Below are 18,268 nucleotides of genomic sequence, written 5' to 3' on the forward strand. Positions count from 1 at the left end.
ATCAAATAAATAAATAGATAGATAAATAAATAAATGTCTGAAAAAAAGCCTATTGATAAAACTAAGTAATTGTTTGAGGTTTACTTGATTTAATGCAAACTCATAGTGGTTCCACTTTCAAACTAAACCATCTTGGCAAACCTCTTTAAAATGCAAAATAAATCATGATTGATATCAAGCATTGATTAAGCAAGCTATTAATGCTGATTTGAGGGAGAAGGATTTACTTCTGAGGAGGAAAAAAAAAGAACAGAAAGAGCAATATTTGATTCTCATTGAAGAAACAGGCAAACTAAACTGGGATTTATCTCATCATTCCTCCTTCCATAGTCTCACACCAAGCTCCAAGCATAAAAAATAATGTGAATAGCAACCCTTTCATCACTTCTATTGACCTCCATAAGCTTTCCAACCTTACAGTTCAAAGTTAATAGTGAGAACTGTTGAGGTCAGTTGGACTATACAACTATCCGGCTGTGTTTGCCAAAAAGTACATTTCTTTGGCTTTTCTCTGGAAGCCTGTGAAGTCTTTTTTTCACAGGGGCTTGGGGGCGAGTGGGGGGAAAGACTGCTTAGAACATTTTTCATATGGCAAATATGTGCTGCCAACTCAGGTTTCACAGCTGAACACTCCCAAGGTACTAGTTCTGCAATTCAGGCACTGGCTGTCCTCCGTAGCGCATGATGGATAGCTTTACAATGAAGGCACTATGAAAAGTACCAGCTGTCCAGGTACATGCTCTGGATTAGCTTGGCTGAGCAATACCTCCTCTATCTTTGCAGGGTTTTTTTCTCTCTCTCCCAGAGCGTATTGCAGAGTAGATTTGCAAGCTCTTTTGTATGCTAGAAAGTTATCCATGTAATCTTGATGAGCCCATTATAGTGTGGAAGTGGGATTTTCGTGTATAAGCACTGGAACTTCTGATCTTTTTTACAACACTGTTGTTTGTACATCACTGTGCTAAAATCTGCTAGCACCGTGTTCAAAAAAGTTCAGGAAAAAAAACTGTGGAAGGGGAAATAGGTTAAGGTTTAAATTTATAAAAGAGAAGCATGAGATGCTGAGATAGATCTATATATTTGTGTGGGGAATAGATATTTGTATGGGGATAAAGTAAAACGAGTGAAATCTGCTTGGGAGGGAAGGGAGGGAAGGACTGACAGATCAGCATCCTATCCAACAAGACTGAGAATTATGGAAAGCGTAGTCACTCTGCCCCCAAACTGCACTTGATTTAGGAGAAATACCATTTTCAGGTATGCTATAATCTTAAACCAAAGTGTGTTGTTAATTGTTAGCCCTGTGAATGTTTTTGTTTATTATGTTTATATGTTATTTTCTTTATTAGAAAATATGTGAGTACTATTTTCAGGAGGGTTTCCAGTGCCCTTCTGCCTCATGTAATTCAAGATTTTTTCAAGAAACCCACTTGCCTTCTCCCATGTGTAAGCCCACGATTTCCGCTTTTAAAAATACATGCAAGTCAAAACATATTCCATGTTCTAAACCTTTCTCTTTAAATCTCCAGATAGTTTTAGAGAATTCCCTAACCTTAATACAGTTTTTTTTTTCCCTTTGGGCTCAAAAGAAACCACCAATGAAGGTCCAAATTGTATTTTTATTGTAAGCCAGCGACAGGATGAACAAGTCCATTGTTAACATGATCATCGAATATATTAAATATTTGGGATGGGGTTCGGTTCATTCTGACTTCACTAATACAACATTCCAATTAAAAACAGGCAGCAGCCCAGAGCAACAATTCCCATTACATTAGTACAATGGGAATATTTACAGCTCCTCAGAGAATACTCCCCCGAGCATTTGTTCTGCAAATGAACATTGACAGAAAGGTCTTGCCCTTACTTATGAGCACTGATGTGCCAATGTTTGGATTCACAGTTTCCAGTTACTGGACAGGTTTTATTGCTTTTTTCGCAAAAGATCAGTTAACAGATTAGACCATTATATATATAACAGCTATGAAAACATTCTTGTTTTTACAGTTTCATTCAAAGATATTTAAGATACCCGTCCCTTCAGATGCCACCTGTCCCAAGAAGGCTGTTACCATGTGAAAGTAAGTGGATACATTACATTTTACAGGAAAAACACATTCCAGTTTGTCCATGGTATGTCTTCATAATGACCTTGACTCCTATAATGGACAATACCTAAAAACATATGATAAACAGTTGGGAGCAAATGGAACGTGTAAGTGATTATTTCCCACATATTGGCATAATGCCATATTCAGCAGAGCAACGCATATTGTATTGTATATATGTTATAACCTATTACTCCACAAATACTCCTGTTGAAGACCAGTGCAATACCGTAGTGATAAGCATGTAGATTTTATTTTAATCATTTTATTTATATTTTATTTATTGACATCTTGCCCTTAATTATTTTTACTAATAACTCAAGGCGGCAAATATATTTAGCACACCTTTCTCCTCCTATTTTCTCCACAACAGCAATTCTGTGAGGTGAGGTGGGCTGAAAGAGAGTGTCTGGCCCAAGATCACCCAGCTGGCTTTCATGGCGAAGACAGGATTAGAACTCACAGTCTCCCACTTTCTTAACCACTAGACCAAACAGAGAGCCAGGTTTGTTTTTGTGGGGAAAACAGAAGGACGAAGGAGTTGCTGCCACAAGTTATTAGTAAAAATAATAAAGGCAGGATTTTTTTTTCTTTTTATGACCCTGTAATCCCTTTTATCGGGGTGAAGTTGGGGCGACTGAATGAAGCTAAGCATTTACTGGCCAGATGTCCTTCCTGGAGTTCACAGTAGATATATTTTCTCTTTGCACCCTGATAGAGAAAAATATGTCCCTACCTAGGATTGAATTCTCAATCTTCCAAGTATGAGGCAAGCGTCTTTACCTCTAGGCCACCGCACGCCACAAATAAATAAATAAATAAATAAATAAATAAATAAATAAATAAATAAATAAATAAATAAATAAAAAATAAGCAAGAAAGCTACGTATTCAGATCAGTACCATGCTGTTTTTTGTTAAGGTCAGCACAAGATTATTATTTTTGTCATTTCTTTTTGCACTGTAGCCAGTTCTGCTTTATTCCTTGAAGCACAAAAAGCTGCACTGGGATAGAATTAAAAAAGACAAAATCTAAACGTACTGTAATCATTCATTTTATGTATTGATGAATGCACGTCATATCAGCAAATACAGCTGTTGGAATGCTGGAACTGCCCCAGCTAAAATCAGTTGTCATCTCCTATGAACCCATTAAGTCAGTACTAAAAGATTTATACTGATTGCTAATTCATTCCAGGCTCCTTTCAAGATGCTGTTTTTGGTGAACACATTTCGAATTGCATAAGTGTGACAGAAGCCTTCCATATTTATGGCATCATTGCCACAGAAGGCATGGCTAGCTGCAAACACCCATGTTTCAGATAACTAACTTATCCAATAATTTAAGCTGTTATTATCAATACAGAAGTGGAATCTGAACTCCAAACCCCTCCCAAAAACATTCTTTTAAACCCATAATTACCTTGTGTAGCTCCTATGTAGAAGAAGGCAAACGGATGATGCTCACTAGTGAGCAAAAGTGACCTATAACTCTCAAATCTCAGCAACATAACCAAAAGTAAACCTCACATACTTGCAGTACAACACAATATATAATGCAACAAACAGCAAGATATAACAATTCCAGAAAATATACTTACTTTCTCTATTCTCACCACAAACTCTAGTTTCCTAGAGCATTCCCTTCGCATTGCATACAGCTTATCTTTCTCTCTGCTCTAGGTGGTTTGACACGCTTCAGAAGGGAATGCTGTGTCGTAGCCACCTCTTTTCATTTTGTAATAATGACTTTTTTATACATACAAGACCCAAAGGAATTCTTAGAAATAAACATGGTACAGGCATCTGTTACTTTTTCTTCTGCAGTTCAATAACCAGTTTTTTTCTTTACATATACAAGACAGAACACGAGGAGAAGAGAACCACTAGGCATCAAAGAAAGTATCTGCAGGTACATTGGTGTTCATGATACCACTCCTGGGATTGTAGGGTACATTTAAAGCATTAAATAACAGTTTGGGACTTCTACTAAGATCATACATCTTACAATGAACTTCAAAAACAGCACAACTGTTTACAAGGGCCTGCTTGTCAGCCATATCAAACACATTCTCTTACAAGCTGCTGACATAATCCAATTTCTCTACTTCCCAAAAATCTTAAAACAGACCTTTGCAATGTAGCATTTGAATTGTTTAATCATTGTTTTTACAATAGCATTATTGCAGTGTGTTTCTGCATGTTCAGTATCTATTTTAATTAATTTGTTTTTTAATTAGTTTTTTTTGTAATTTGCAACATTGGATTCTATTTTCTTTGCTGGACATCTCTGATATACATCCAGGAACTAAATTGTACTACTAGTAATGGAACTAAGTCATCACATATGAAAATGATGTTGTGAATATGGACAACCAACCCATTAGGCATATCAGATATTTAAAGCAAGGAAGATCTATGTTCATTGTTCCATGTTTTTTCCCCAAATAGTTTTCTTCAGATATTTTACACCATGTAAAGTGACATTAACATAATAGATTTTCTTTCCTTCATGCTGCCTCTAAAGGACAGGCTTTGGCCAAACACTAATCAGGAGTCTCAAACTCATATATGTGCCACACTTCATTCACACAAAGCTAGAGAGTAATGGTTGGAACCTCTCTTCCTTAAGCTGAGAAGGAAATATCTCAAATTTGCAACCTCAAGAAGGACAAGCCAAGAAGCAACTATATCACCTACCCCTCCTCCTATTTTTGGAATGAAAAATACGCCTCCGGATCTGAGTGAGGGATCAAGGGACAACCCCACTTCTACTCCTGCATAAAGACATTTGGAGCCACCACATGGGAATAGAGCTACATTTTTACTCCAAAGCTCTAACAAGGAAAAGTTTTGCCAGTAGAAGTAGAAGCAGTTCTCAGTCCTGGCTATGAAGATGCGTCAATAAAAAAATTAGTGTAGTGCTAGAAATTCCATCAAAATATTGACAAGGAGGAATGGTCTGTATTTTTTTTTCTCCTAGGTGCATAATTTTATATTTTCATATGACATTGAATACTGCAAAATTAATCAAGTATTTATTTTACTCACTATAGGATTATACTTGGCTCATATTTTGCTTTGTCCTGGAGTGTGATATTCCTGCAGCCATTTAGTTGCACCCATGTAGTGAAAATCCTCCAACTCTAACCATCTTCCACCTCCTTCCTATTTTCCCACAGTTCAGTTCAAGGCCAAGGGAAGATATTCAGGGAATTTACCAGATATTCCAGCAGGTGATCATGTTCTCCTTTTCCTTCTTCTCCTTCTCCTGCTCTTCCTTTTCCTTCTTCTTCCCACAGTCTCTAAATTCTCCAAATGAATATTTTATAAATGTCTCCAATTCATACTGAACTTTCCCATTTTCCAGACATTTATACTCTGCTACCGAAAACTATTTACAAAGCAGTTTCCAATATATATTTACAGCCGGGTAATATATTGAACAGGCAGGTTTTGCATGCTGGAAATATTTAAAACTATAGTATTGGTTACCTAGCCATTTGGACTATCTAGTCCAGGGGTGTCAAACTCGCAGTATCATGGCGGTGTCATGTGACGTATCGGGACTTTTTTCCCCTTCGCTAAACCAGGCATGAGTGTGGTCAGTGCATGACACATCCAGCCCGTGGGCTGCAAATTTGACAGCCCTGATCTAGTCAAAAGAGTCAATCTCTCCCATGTAGCTCATTATATCAAGTATTGTAGGTGGATTTGCTGAAGTGCCACATAGCATCACCCAGAAAAGAAAAGGAAGGAATCTTTTTTCACTATCCACCAAAGAAGAATTCCATACAGGGGACTGACATAGATACATAGACTCACAAACATGGGTATGGAAATAGGGAAGTATTCCTATTTCATCTGGCATTCCTTCTTCTCATATCATGCCTTATATCATCAGGATATAACCACAGCATCATATTCCATGTGTAAAACAGAACTCAAGTTTTCTCTTTCCCCTGTAAAATCTAATATCTAATAACAGATGGTTATTTTATTTCATTCTGTTGTTATATAGTGAATCCAGAGGCATCTCTGGCAGGAGATGTAATGAATCCAGATGCAGGAGAGGAGGAGTCACAGACGGGGGAGTTTCTTCTGAGCCATCTCAACACTGCTTCCATTTTTTTACAATCTCTTCTGAGTTTTGTGGTTGAAGGGAGACATGAACCTACAGAGGTTCAAGTTTTACAGAGCAAAACTTGGCTTTCAGTATTTAGAAATACTGAAATTTAGAAATCAGACACAAGAACTTAAATCAACAGGTTTGCACAGGAATGTCACAAGCCACATTTTGTCATTTGTCCCCCTTTGTCATTTGTCCCCCTCTACAATTGCCTGTTCTGTGGTATAGATGCTAGTTTACAGAAAATGCAGAAATAGATTGTTTCCAGTGGAAATGTAATTTAAGAAAAGAAAACCTAAGCAGATTCTTGAAAATGTCTAATGAAGCTTCCATATGAAGAAAACAACCTGCCCTCCAAGGACCCAAACTATATGCACCACTCAATGCATTATTAGCAACTATGCCTGCTTTATTTATTTATATAATTGATTGCAGGTGTGGGAAAACAATTTTATTTTGGACTGTAGCTTTCAGGGTGAGGCCAGTAGATTTAACCCTTCTGTTTCTAAAAATCATTGTGTCTTTCTACAACGCTATCAAGCTTTGATTAAAAAAAGTTTTCTGAGTGCAAATAGGAGCTTTTTCTTTATTCTCATAACTGCATGGGAGAGAATGTTATTTTCAAGACTGTGCTTGTTCCCACTCTGTAATCCCAACAGAAACCCACCCATGCATGCAGAAAACATGATAGGACAACCTATCCTGAGATCATATCTTGAAATATGAGGGAAGTAAGCAGTGAAATATGGAGGGAAGTAAGCAGTGGGGTACCACAAGGTTCCATCTTAGGTCCAGTACTGTTCAATGTCTTCATAAACAACTTACAGTAGATGATGGAATAAAAGGGGAACTTACCAAATATGCAGATGATACTAAGCTGGCAGGAATAGCTAACATCCTAGAAGATAGGCTCAAGATCCAGAGGGCTCTTGACAGACTTGAACACTGGGCCCTATCTAACAAAATGAAATTCATTGTAGAGAAAAGTAAAGTCCTACACTTAGGCAAGAAAACACAAAAGTACACATACAGACTGAGTGAAACCAGGCTTAATAGCAACAACTGTGAGAGGGATCTTGGAGTCTTAGTGGACAACCAGCTAAATATGAGGCAGCAGTGTGCAGCGGCAGCCAAAAAAGTCAATGCAATCCTAAACTGTATTAACAGAGAGATACAATCAAGATCAAATGAAGTACTAATACCAGTCTATAAAGCCTTAGTAAGACCACACCTAGAATACTGCATGCAGTTTTGGTCACCACACTATAAAAAAGATGTTGAGTGCAGAGAAGAGCAACCAGGATGATTAGGGGACTGGAGACTAAAACATATGAAGAACAGTTACACGAATTGGGCATGGTAAAGAGAAGGACCATAGCAGTGTTCCAATATTTGAGGGGCTGCCACAGAGAGGAAAGGGCTCAAGCTATTCTCTAAGGCACCTGAAGGCCAGACAAGGAATAATGGATGGAAACTGATCGAGGAGAGAGTCAACTTAGAAATAAGGAGAAATTTTCGGACAGTGAGAACAATCAACCAATGGAATAGAAGTTGCCTTCAGAAGTTGTGGAAGCTTCATCACTGGAGGCTTTCAAGAAGAGATTGGACTGCCATTTGTCAGAAATGGTGTAGAGCCTCCTGCTTGGGGGGGGTTGGACTAGATGACCAACAAGGTCCCTTCCAACTCTGTTAATCTGTTAAATGTCATGCAATTCTAAATCTTCTCTTCTAATGGTATGTTCTCCTTTGAAACTAGGAAACTCATCTAAATATTTGCATCAAGGCTGACTGGCAAAGTATACTTCAAGTCTTTTCAGAAATAATTCCTGATGATTCTCAAATGATGTAGGGTATACAGTGTAGAATGGCAGCAGGGATTATATAATCCTATATGATATAAATATGCAGCAGATTAACATTTAAGTAAATCAAAAATAATAAGACATCATGCAGAGTTGCAGTAAGGAAACATTTCCATGGCTGGCTGCTTTGAAATAAAGTATCAGTCAATTAGTTTAAACTAATATTAATTTTAATTACTATAGAGTTTAGTTAAATTGCATTCATAATTTTATTTATATATCATTACTTTCATATCCAGTGCCTGAGAACTTTGGCAAGATTCCCTTACTATCAATAGTATTGCAGTAAATTGCTCAAAATTAATAGAAATGACAAATAATATGTAAATGTTTTGATAAAATTTGTGCTGCATTAGGAGTAAAAAAACAGGGATTTACTTTATTGATTAATTGGATTTATAGCCTATTGCAGTCTGAGAAGATTGAGTAGTTCACAAATGGAACACAATAAAAATAAAAATAGCTTACATATTTATTAAAATATCCCAAACCAATACCTGAGATCATATATGGAAAGCTCAGTTTCTATTTTTTTCCAGAAAGATAATTTTGGAGACTGAGGGATCTCCAACAGAAGTCCAGAGATCCAGACCAGTGGTGAAATGTAAAATTTGTTACTACTGGTTCTGTGGGCATGGCTTGATGGGCGGGGGGGGGGAGGGGAAGGAGGTAATGTGGGCATGGCCAACTTTTTTTAAAAAAAAAAACTTTTAAAACCATTTTTTTCTACAACCTCTTCAGCCAAAGAGGTTGTTAAAAAAAATTCTTTTAAAAGCCTCTGACAATCCCAGTTGAGCCGCGCGATCATCAGAGGCTTTTTTTTAAAACTTTTAAAAGCATTTTTTCAGCCAAAGAAGTTGTAGAAAAAATGCTTTTAAAATTTTTTTTAAAAGCCTCTGATGATTGCATGGCTCAGCTGGGCATGGGGGGGGCAGGGATTTTTGCTACTGGTTCTCCTGCCGTGGGAACATTTCACCCCTGATCCAGACTCATCATAGAAAATCAGTGTTTGGTTTCCTTAATCTCCCACTAAACAAGTGTAATGTGTTCCCACAAATAAACATCTGTGACAGCCAGGCCAATGCATTCTGCCCCAACTTCAAGGCTATCTTTAAAGCAGGATTCTTTGTCAGTGGATCACAGAAGTCCTTAATTAGATAATTAAGTTTTGTAGCAGAAAGGAACAAAGTTATGCAGACTGATTGGCTTTGATTCTGATGGGCCTCAACTAACTTCTGTAGAACCAAGTAAATGACTTGTGATCACCATTAGATAGGCAACATTTGAGAAGCAAGGTGGTTTGGTGGTTAAGGTGTTAGTAGGACTGGGGAGATCCACGTTCAACTCCACCCATTGCCATGCAAATTTACAGGGTGACTTTAAGCCATTTTTTTCTTAACTCAGCTTACTTCACAGGATGTTGTTGGGGGGGGGAGTTGAAAGTTCCTTTACATTCCAGAGTTCTAAAGGAACTGGCAGATGTCATCTCAGAACCACAGAACCACATCTTTCAAAAATCCTGGAGCACCGGGGAACTACCAGAGGCAAGTTGTTCCACTGATTAATTTTTAAAGTAAAGTAATAATTAGCACGCAGCATGGGTTTGTTAAAATCAGATCATGCCAAACCAATCTTATTTCATTCTTCAACATAGTGTCTAAATTAATAGACCAGCAAAATACTGTGGAAAGAGCCACAAGACAGTAATCTGAAATTCTTGGAGGAAAGGTACACTATAAATCTAGCAAACATTTACTAATGCTCTGCATATTTGGAGTGATTCCCATATCTCACTAAACCAAAATATGTTTTTTGTTGTGCAATCCAGTTGTAGTAAATATGTTACAAGCCCCTACACCAGTATCTGACATTCAATCCATATTCAAGATGGGAAAATGTTATTTGTTATGTAGGTAGGTAAGCTTACTTTGACTTGTAGACACAGCCAAATTCCTCCATCTTTTACTCCTCGAGAGGAAAAACTTTCTTCTTAAAAAAAATACCTAGAGTTGGAACTCCAGTGAAACAGAGCAACAAGTTTTTGTTCCTGAACTGAGAAAACAAACTGGATGCTTTCTTAATTTTGGTAAATATTGGAATTACCTCAACAAGACAGAGAAAGTCCAGGAAGAAAGGGGCAAAGTAAAGACAATTCTGCTTGGGAAAAATACTACATTAGAAGTTTTTTATAATGTTTATCTATATATCTATATCTCTTGGGGGGGGGTTCTGCACAAGGAGAGCATTCTATGTCATATTTGGGCCAGAAGAATTTTCTTTTTGTTAACACCTCATTAATTATAATAGGCCAACTCCATCTTGTGGCATGCTAAGAACACTGCTTATATTTTTGTAAATATGTTTTCATATATAATATTTTTGAATTTGAGTTTGCCTATATTTAGTGAGATTGATCTACCGTATCTTTCAGGAAGAGGAGGGCTAGATGCTTTAATAACATGCCTCTACTCTACAGAGCCAGGAGGTTATACTAGATTGTATTTCTCTTCCCTTTTTATTTGCCGCAAAGGCAGTATAGGTTGTGGTGGGCCTGTCTGCCTAACAGAATAAGGTTGGCAGAGGGTACAAGATGAGAAACCTACTGAAGATGAATCATGACAGCAATAATTACCAAGCAAGAATTCCAGGACAGAATGTGGAGACAGGATACATAGACCGACTGGGTTTCCAGCAAAGAAGCAAAGAAAGTGTCACCTATGCCCTCTGCCAGATCATTATGCCAACCAACTATGATGTATTCAAAACCATGATTAAGCAAACAGTGGCTTAATGTGATCTATGAACCAAATTGATACAACCAAACTTCAGGTTTCTATTCTGATAGTATTTTAACAACTGGATCACCACTCTCTCTGAATGAAGAACAGAAATATTTATGCTGTATTCTTGCACATCTCTCACTTAACTGAAATAAGAATTAATGCCTATACATTAGGCTTGTACACATAGTTTGAAGACATGATTAGAAAATAATTCAATCCAACCTCTGAGCCAAATCAGCTTTCCAAACTGATTGGAAAATACATGTGAATTCTTAAATCAAGTGTTCTAAATTGATTTGGGTAATTTGGATAATATCCCAAACTAATTTCCTCTGAATCAGTTCATAAATGCAAATTGATCCAATTTGATGATTCTATTCAAATATCTGATTAAATAGGAGTGATTTTACAAATGGATTAAAATCATTAGATCAGATCAATTTCCAAACTGAATAGACACTCTGAATCAGATTTTGCCAGATTTGCACAGATTTTATTCTTAAATGTGACACTTAAATCTGCTTTCTCCTTTTACTTAAAAGGATATAAACTCTTCAATCTAATATAGGTGCTGGACATCAAAGAGATTACCAATCTGCTCATCACAAAATGTCTGGGTCCAAAAAAACCCAGAAAGACACATTGAGATTCTTCTAAGAAGTTTTCTTTATTGTTCCTCACCTATAGACAGAAATCTTGCCAAGTTAAAGTAGACTAAAGTTTCATCATAAACATATACTCTGGGAACTATTAGGGTGAGCCATCTTGGCTCTATTTCTGACCCTTCTAAACTATGCTGTCTCTACATTGCATCTTACAAACCCCTTAACTACTATCCCACAATTCTGCCTCACAAAGAACGGTCAGTCAACTAACAGTTTGTCTTGCATCAGGTTTTGGTTTTGTTCAATTTCTTGTTTGTCTAATAAAGAAATTTATAAAGAAGTGACTTTCAACCTTCATTACAACAAGTACAAAGAAATTTAACACTTCACTACAAAGCAAACAAAAAAAGGTTCTTGCTACTCTGATGCTTACTCCATGTACTCAAACAGTAGTAACAAAGGTTTTATTTTTGATTGCCCTGTGATCAAGTGAAATTCACTAGAGTATGTTGGCATAGAACCAGCACATGACCTTTGGAGTCTTTCTACAAATCATTCAGTTCACAATTACGCTCACTGACTGCTCAAGGATGGTTTTCTGATACAATGCTGTTGTACTCAGTCAAGAACAAAAGACTTACTCTGTAGTCCCAGCAAGAGAAATGCTCTGTTGCGAATGTTTTGAACTAAAGCCTGGTAGAAATAAATCAGCTGTGGGAAAGATTTACGCTTTGCTGTACATTCCCTGTACAAATCTGTTCCTTGGACAGTCAGACCAATGAGAAGTTCAATGGGTCAGAGGCTATTGGCTTGGCTGTAGAAAGCACATTGGACAATCAGTTGTTTAATTGAACCATTTGCTTATTATTAAGAGGATATTAAATGGCATTTTAAGAACTGGCCTCATAATTTGATTACCTGCTAAGAACAAAAGCAATGCCAAGTCTAGAAAAGGATGGATAGAAATACTGTAGGTCCAGCAGGATTGAAGAGAGCCATGTTACAGTAAATTCTTCATTTAAGAGACAATGAATTAGATGGATGGTGGAATATACTTCCATGAGCTGTATTCCACATCTTCTATAATTTCAAAGGAGCAGTCAATATTTAAGGCACTTCTGATCATAAACTTGGAAATACAGCAGTACTCCAGTTACAAAGGAAACATGAGAAATTCTGGAAAAGTTTAAAAAAGAGCCCTTACTGCAATAGAATGGAATGGAATGGAATGGAATGGAATGGAATGGAATGGAATGGAATAGAATAGAATAGAATAGAATAGAATAGAATAGAATAGAATAGAATAGAATAGAATAGAATAGAATAGAATAGAATAGAATAGAATAGAATAGGACACACAAGGAATTTGTCTTGGTGCATATGCTCTCTCAGCATACATAAAAGAAAAGGTATGTTCATCAAGAATCATAAGGTACAACACTTAATGATGGTCATAGGGTACAAATAAGCAATCAAATCATATTAAGAAACAGTCAATATAAATTGTAAGGATACAAGCAACAAAGTTACAATCATACAATCATTAGTGGAAGGAGATGGGTGATAGGAACGATGAGAAGATTAATAGTAGTGCAGACTTAATAACTAGTTTGACAGTGTTGAGGGAATTATTTGTTAGCAGAGTGATGGCATTCGGGAAAAAACTGTTCTTGTGTCTAGTTGTTCTGGTGTGCAGTGCTCTATAGCATCGTTTTGAGGGTAGGAGTTGAAACAGTTTATGTCCAGGATGCAAGGGGTCTGTAAATATTTTCACAGCCCTCTTTTTGACTCATGCAGGATACAGGTCCTCAATGGAAGGCAGGTTGGTAGCAATTGTTTTTTCTGCAGTTCTAATTATCCTCTGAAGTCTGTGTCTGTCTTGTTGGGGTGCAGAACCAAACCAGACAGTTATAGAGGTGCAGATGACAGACTCAATAATTCCTCTGTAGAACTGTATCAGCAGCTCCTTGGGCAGTTTGAGCTTTCTGAGTTGGCGCAGAAAGAACATTCTTTGTTGTGCTTTTTTGATGATGTTTATGATGTTAAGTGTCCATTTTAGATCTTGCGATATGGTAGAACCTAGAAATATGAAGGTCTCTATTGTTGATACTGTGTTGTCCAGTATTGTAAGAGGTGGAAGTATGGAAGGGTTTCTCCTAAAGTCTACCATCATTTCTACGGTTTTGAGTGTGTTCAGTTCCAGATTGTTCTGGTCACACCACGAGGCTAGTTGTTCAAGCTCCCATCTGTATACGGATTCATCATTGTCTCAAATGAGACCAATCCCTGTTGTGTCATCTGCAAACTTCAGTAATTTAGCAGATGGATTGTTAGATATGAAGTCATTGGTATATAGAGAGAAGAGAAGTGGGGCGAGCACACAGCCTTGTGGGGCCCCTTTGCTAATTGTACAGGTATCTGATGTGATTCTGCTTAGCTTCACCTGCTGCTTCCAGTTTGTTAAGAAGCTTTTGATCCACTTACAAGTTTGTTCAGGTACCTCTAGCTGGTTTAGGTTAGTTAGAAGAGTGTCTGGAATGATGATATTGAATGCTGAACTAAAGTCTACAAAGAGGACCTTTGCATAGGTCTTTGGAAATTCAAGATGTTGTAGATGTAGTGCAGAGCCATATTAACAGCATCATCTGTTGATCTATTTTCTCGGTATGCAAATTGCAAGGGGTCTAACAGCGGATCTGCGATGGTTTTCAAGAGGATTATCATTACCGTTACGTACTCTTACTAACCATCATCCCTTATTACACAAACTTAATTGTTTGTTACTAATTATTAAATTCATTTGATAAAGACCTTTATCATGAATTTAATAAATCAAAAAGCTCTTTATTGTTTAGTACAATATGTGAACTCAGTCACAGTGAATTATTAGAGCTACCTGAAAGAAAGACAGACCTGAATTTAGGACAACACCCTTCACAAAAGGAAAGATTAGACCAAAAAAAAGAAAGAAAGAAAGAAAAGGTGTCTGCCTCCATTACCTTATCCTCAGCAAATTTAAGATAATGCACTTAATTTAAAATTTACATTTAAAATATAATTTTTAGGGAAAAACCCTACTCCTTTTGAAAAACACTGAATAACTGCATACTATTCCCAACCTGTCTTCTTTTAAATTGAAAGGCTGGGGTCCCAGTTTACATGGTAGTTGTGTTTCAGATTAAGCAAACACGTATAATTGAAACATTCTATGACATAAGAACATAAAGAGTGACCTCTGGATCAGACTCCTGTCCCATCTCTCATTCTCAGAGTGGCTAACTAATTGCACAAGGAAGTTCTACCGGCGGATGGCCTTCAGAGGCGGTTACACTACCTTCAAAGCTAATAACCAATGACCCACACAATTTCCACAAATTTGTCCAATCCTATTTTGAAGCCAGCATCATGTTTCATGACATTAAATTCCAAAGTTTAAATGCATGTTGTGTAAAATAAATATTCTTTTGGCTGCCCTGATTCTTCCAAGGTACGTTTTTATTGTATTGTTCTCTGGTTCTAGTATTTTGGGGAAGGGAAAGCAGTTCCTCATTTTATAAATAAAAATAAATAAAACAAATAAATAAACAAAATCTGATTTCAGACTTTGAAAAGCTGGAGTATTTGGACCAACTATTATAAACTAGTTTAATGAAAAGACTACAGTTAAATCATTTATTCTCTTCACTCTCAGACAGGAAGAAACTCTGACTGGTGCATCTATTTCTGAAATCTCATACCTAAGTATAGCATTAAAGCCACACAGCATGCAAATAAAAGAGAATAACTTGGAGCATTTTCTTATTCCAGCTATTTTTCTGGACCAGGAACCACCTCTAGTGAGTGTTGCACATCCCTTCCCTCTCCATCTCAAACAAATAACTTTTTAATGCACCTGTCATTTCAAATGTCAGAAATGAGATGGGGTCAAGCTTGGAGCAAAATCGGCCTGCTCCTTCTTTGACCCACCATTCATCACTGCATTTATCCACAACACAGACATATCAGCTGAGATGAAAACATGAACATCCACACACTGCAATATAAGTAGCCTTGAAAATGCCCATTTCTGTTTCAGTGACTTTATTAATAGTGCTCAGAGGAAATTAGCAGAGGCCCTGTTGGACAGCTTTGTACCAGCATTAAACTCAGTGAAGAAAAAAACTAAAACTTCCTACGTTTGATCAGCAAACAAACAAAAAAACAAAACCATTGACGGGAACAACTGGATTGATAAAGATATCATTTGCTGTTTATAGCCCTAAATGTCTGACGAGAAACTTCTGCAAAAACTTAATAATCCATTTATATGTGTGTGCGTAGACACACAATCTGTATTGTAAGTAGGAAAACAGAGATATTCACACAGAACAACAATCCTATCCAAATGCTTGTATTTGGAATAAAGGAACCAGTCATTATTATTGAAAGAGGCTGAGCATGATGGTGCATTCATTTGATCTCTCTCAGTGTTCTTTCTTTTTCCTTTTTTTAAATAAACTGATTTTCCAGTTTCCATCTTGAATTAGACCCAAAGCTGAACCCAATTTAGCGTATACATGTTTCCAATACCCAGCCAGGAGATGAAGACAAATGCTGCTACAGTAGTACACTGTATGTCATCTGAATGTATAACTCTCCTATAATATCCATTAGATAGGAATTTGACTGATCATTTGAAAGGGTCTACATTAGTAAGCATATTGCATTATTTGCAGGAGACTTTATAAGTTAACTATATAAAAAGAACATCATGTTTGTCCTGAAGCTACAATCAATTAATTAGATTCTTCAGTAGTATGATTTTAAAGAGTAATTATAACCATGTTGGTCCATGGAAATTTAGGTTGCAAACTGTTATAATGCTTCAACAGAACCAACCAAATGATACAAAATACTATGTAGGCTTTTCAGATCTCAGGAGGTACAGGAGGAGAAACAAAAAAGCAAAGACGCCTAGAGAGTAGTTGGAGGGCCAGTCTTCTTGAATCTGACCGGACACTAGTAAGATCCCACATTAGGAATTACTTAGTGGCGATAAAAGCAGCGAAATGTAGTTATTTTGCTGCTCTTATTGCGTCATCAGATAATCGCCCGGCCGCCCTCTTTAGGGTGACCCGCTCCCTGCTCCACCAGGAAGCGCGGGAGGACCCCTTGGAGGGTAGAGCCGAGGATTTTGTTCAGTATCTGTATGACAAAATCACTCAGATTCGGGAAGATTTGGACTCCGACTGGGTAGTCTCAGGGGGAGAGACAGGGGCAGGTCTTGAGAATGTTATCTGGGATGAGTTTGATCCTGTGACCCCTGAGGACGTGGACAGGATTCTGGGTAGACTGAACGTGACCACTTGTTTATTGGACCCGTGTCCTTCCTGGTTAGTACTGGCTTCCCGGGAAGTGACACGAGGCTGGCTCCAGGGGATTATAAACGCTTCGCTGAGTGAGGGTGACTTTCCCGCCGCCTTGAAAGAGGCGGTGGTGAGGCCTCTCCTCAAGAAGCCTTCCCTGGACCCGGCAATGTTGGTAAATTATCGTCCGGTCTCCAATCTTCGCTTTGTTGCGAAGGTTGTTGAGAGTGTGGTCGCGCAACAGCTCCCCCAGCACCTGGATGAAACGACGTATCTGGATCCGTTCCAGTCGGGCTTCAGGCCCGGGTACAGCACGGAAACGGCATTGGTCGCGTTGGTTGATGATCTCTGGAGGGCTCGGGACAGGGGGTGCTCCTCTGTCCTGGTCCTGTTAGATCTCTCAGCAGCTTTTGATACCATCGTCCATGGTATCATGCTGCACCGGTTGGAAGAGTTGGGGGTGGGAGGCACTGTGTTGCGGTGGTTCTCCTCCTTTCTCTCTGACCGGTCGCAGTCTGTGTTGACAGGGGGACAGAGGTCGACCCCGAGGCCCCTCATATGTGGGGTGCCGCAAGGGTCGGTCCTCTCGCCTCTCCTGTTCAACATTTATGTGAAGCCGCTGGGCGAGATCATCCATGGTTTCGGGGTGGAGTACCATCAGTACGCTGACGACACCCAGCTGTACATCTCCACCCCGGATCACCCCAACGATGCCCTTGAAGTGATGTCCCGGTGCCTGGAGGCCGTACGGATCTGGATGGGGAGGAACAGGCTCAGGCTCAACCCATCCAAGACTGAGTGGCTGTGGTTTCCGACGTCCCGATATAGTCAGTTGACGCCATCACTGACTATTGGGGGCGAATCATTGGCCCCCACGGAGAGGGCTCGCAACTTGGGCGTCCTCCTGGACTCACGGCTGTCTTTAGAAGAGCACTTGACGGCCGTGACCGGGAGGATTTTTCATCAGGTTCGCCTGATTCGCCAGTTGCGTCCCTTTCTGGATCGGGACTCTTTACGCACGGTCACTCATGCCCTTGTCACCTCCCGCCTGGACTATTGCAACGCTCTCTACATGGGGCTCCCCTTGAGGAGCACCCGGAGGCTCCAACTGGCGCAGAGTGCGGCCGCGCGGGTGGTAATGGGAGCGACATGGCGTTCCCATGTAACACCTCTCCTGCGCGAGCTGCACTGGCTCCCGGTGGTCTTCCGGGTGCGCTTCAAGGTTTTGGTTACCACCTTTAAAGCGCTCCATGGCTTAGGACCCGGGTACCGCCTACTACCACCAATAGCCTCCCACCGGCCGGTACGCTCCCATAGAGAGGGGCTCCTCCGGGTGCCGTCAGCCAAACAATGCCGACTGGCGGCCCCCAGGGGGAGAGCCTTCTCTGTGGGGGCACCTACTATCTGGAACGAGCTCCCCCCAGAGATACGGAGGAT

The sequence above is a fragment of the Pantherophis guttatus genome, chromosome 3 (assembly GCF_059756535.1).
Source record: "Pantherophis guttatus breed Tessera chromosome 3, ASM5975653v1, whole genome shotgun sequence".
Lineage (NCBI taxonomy): Eukaryota > Metazoa > Chordata > Lepidosauria > Squamata > Colubridae > Pantherophis > Pantherophis guttatus.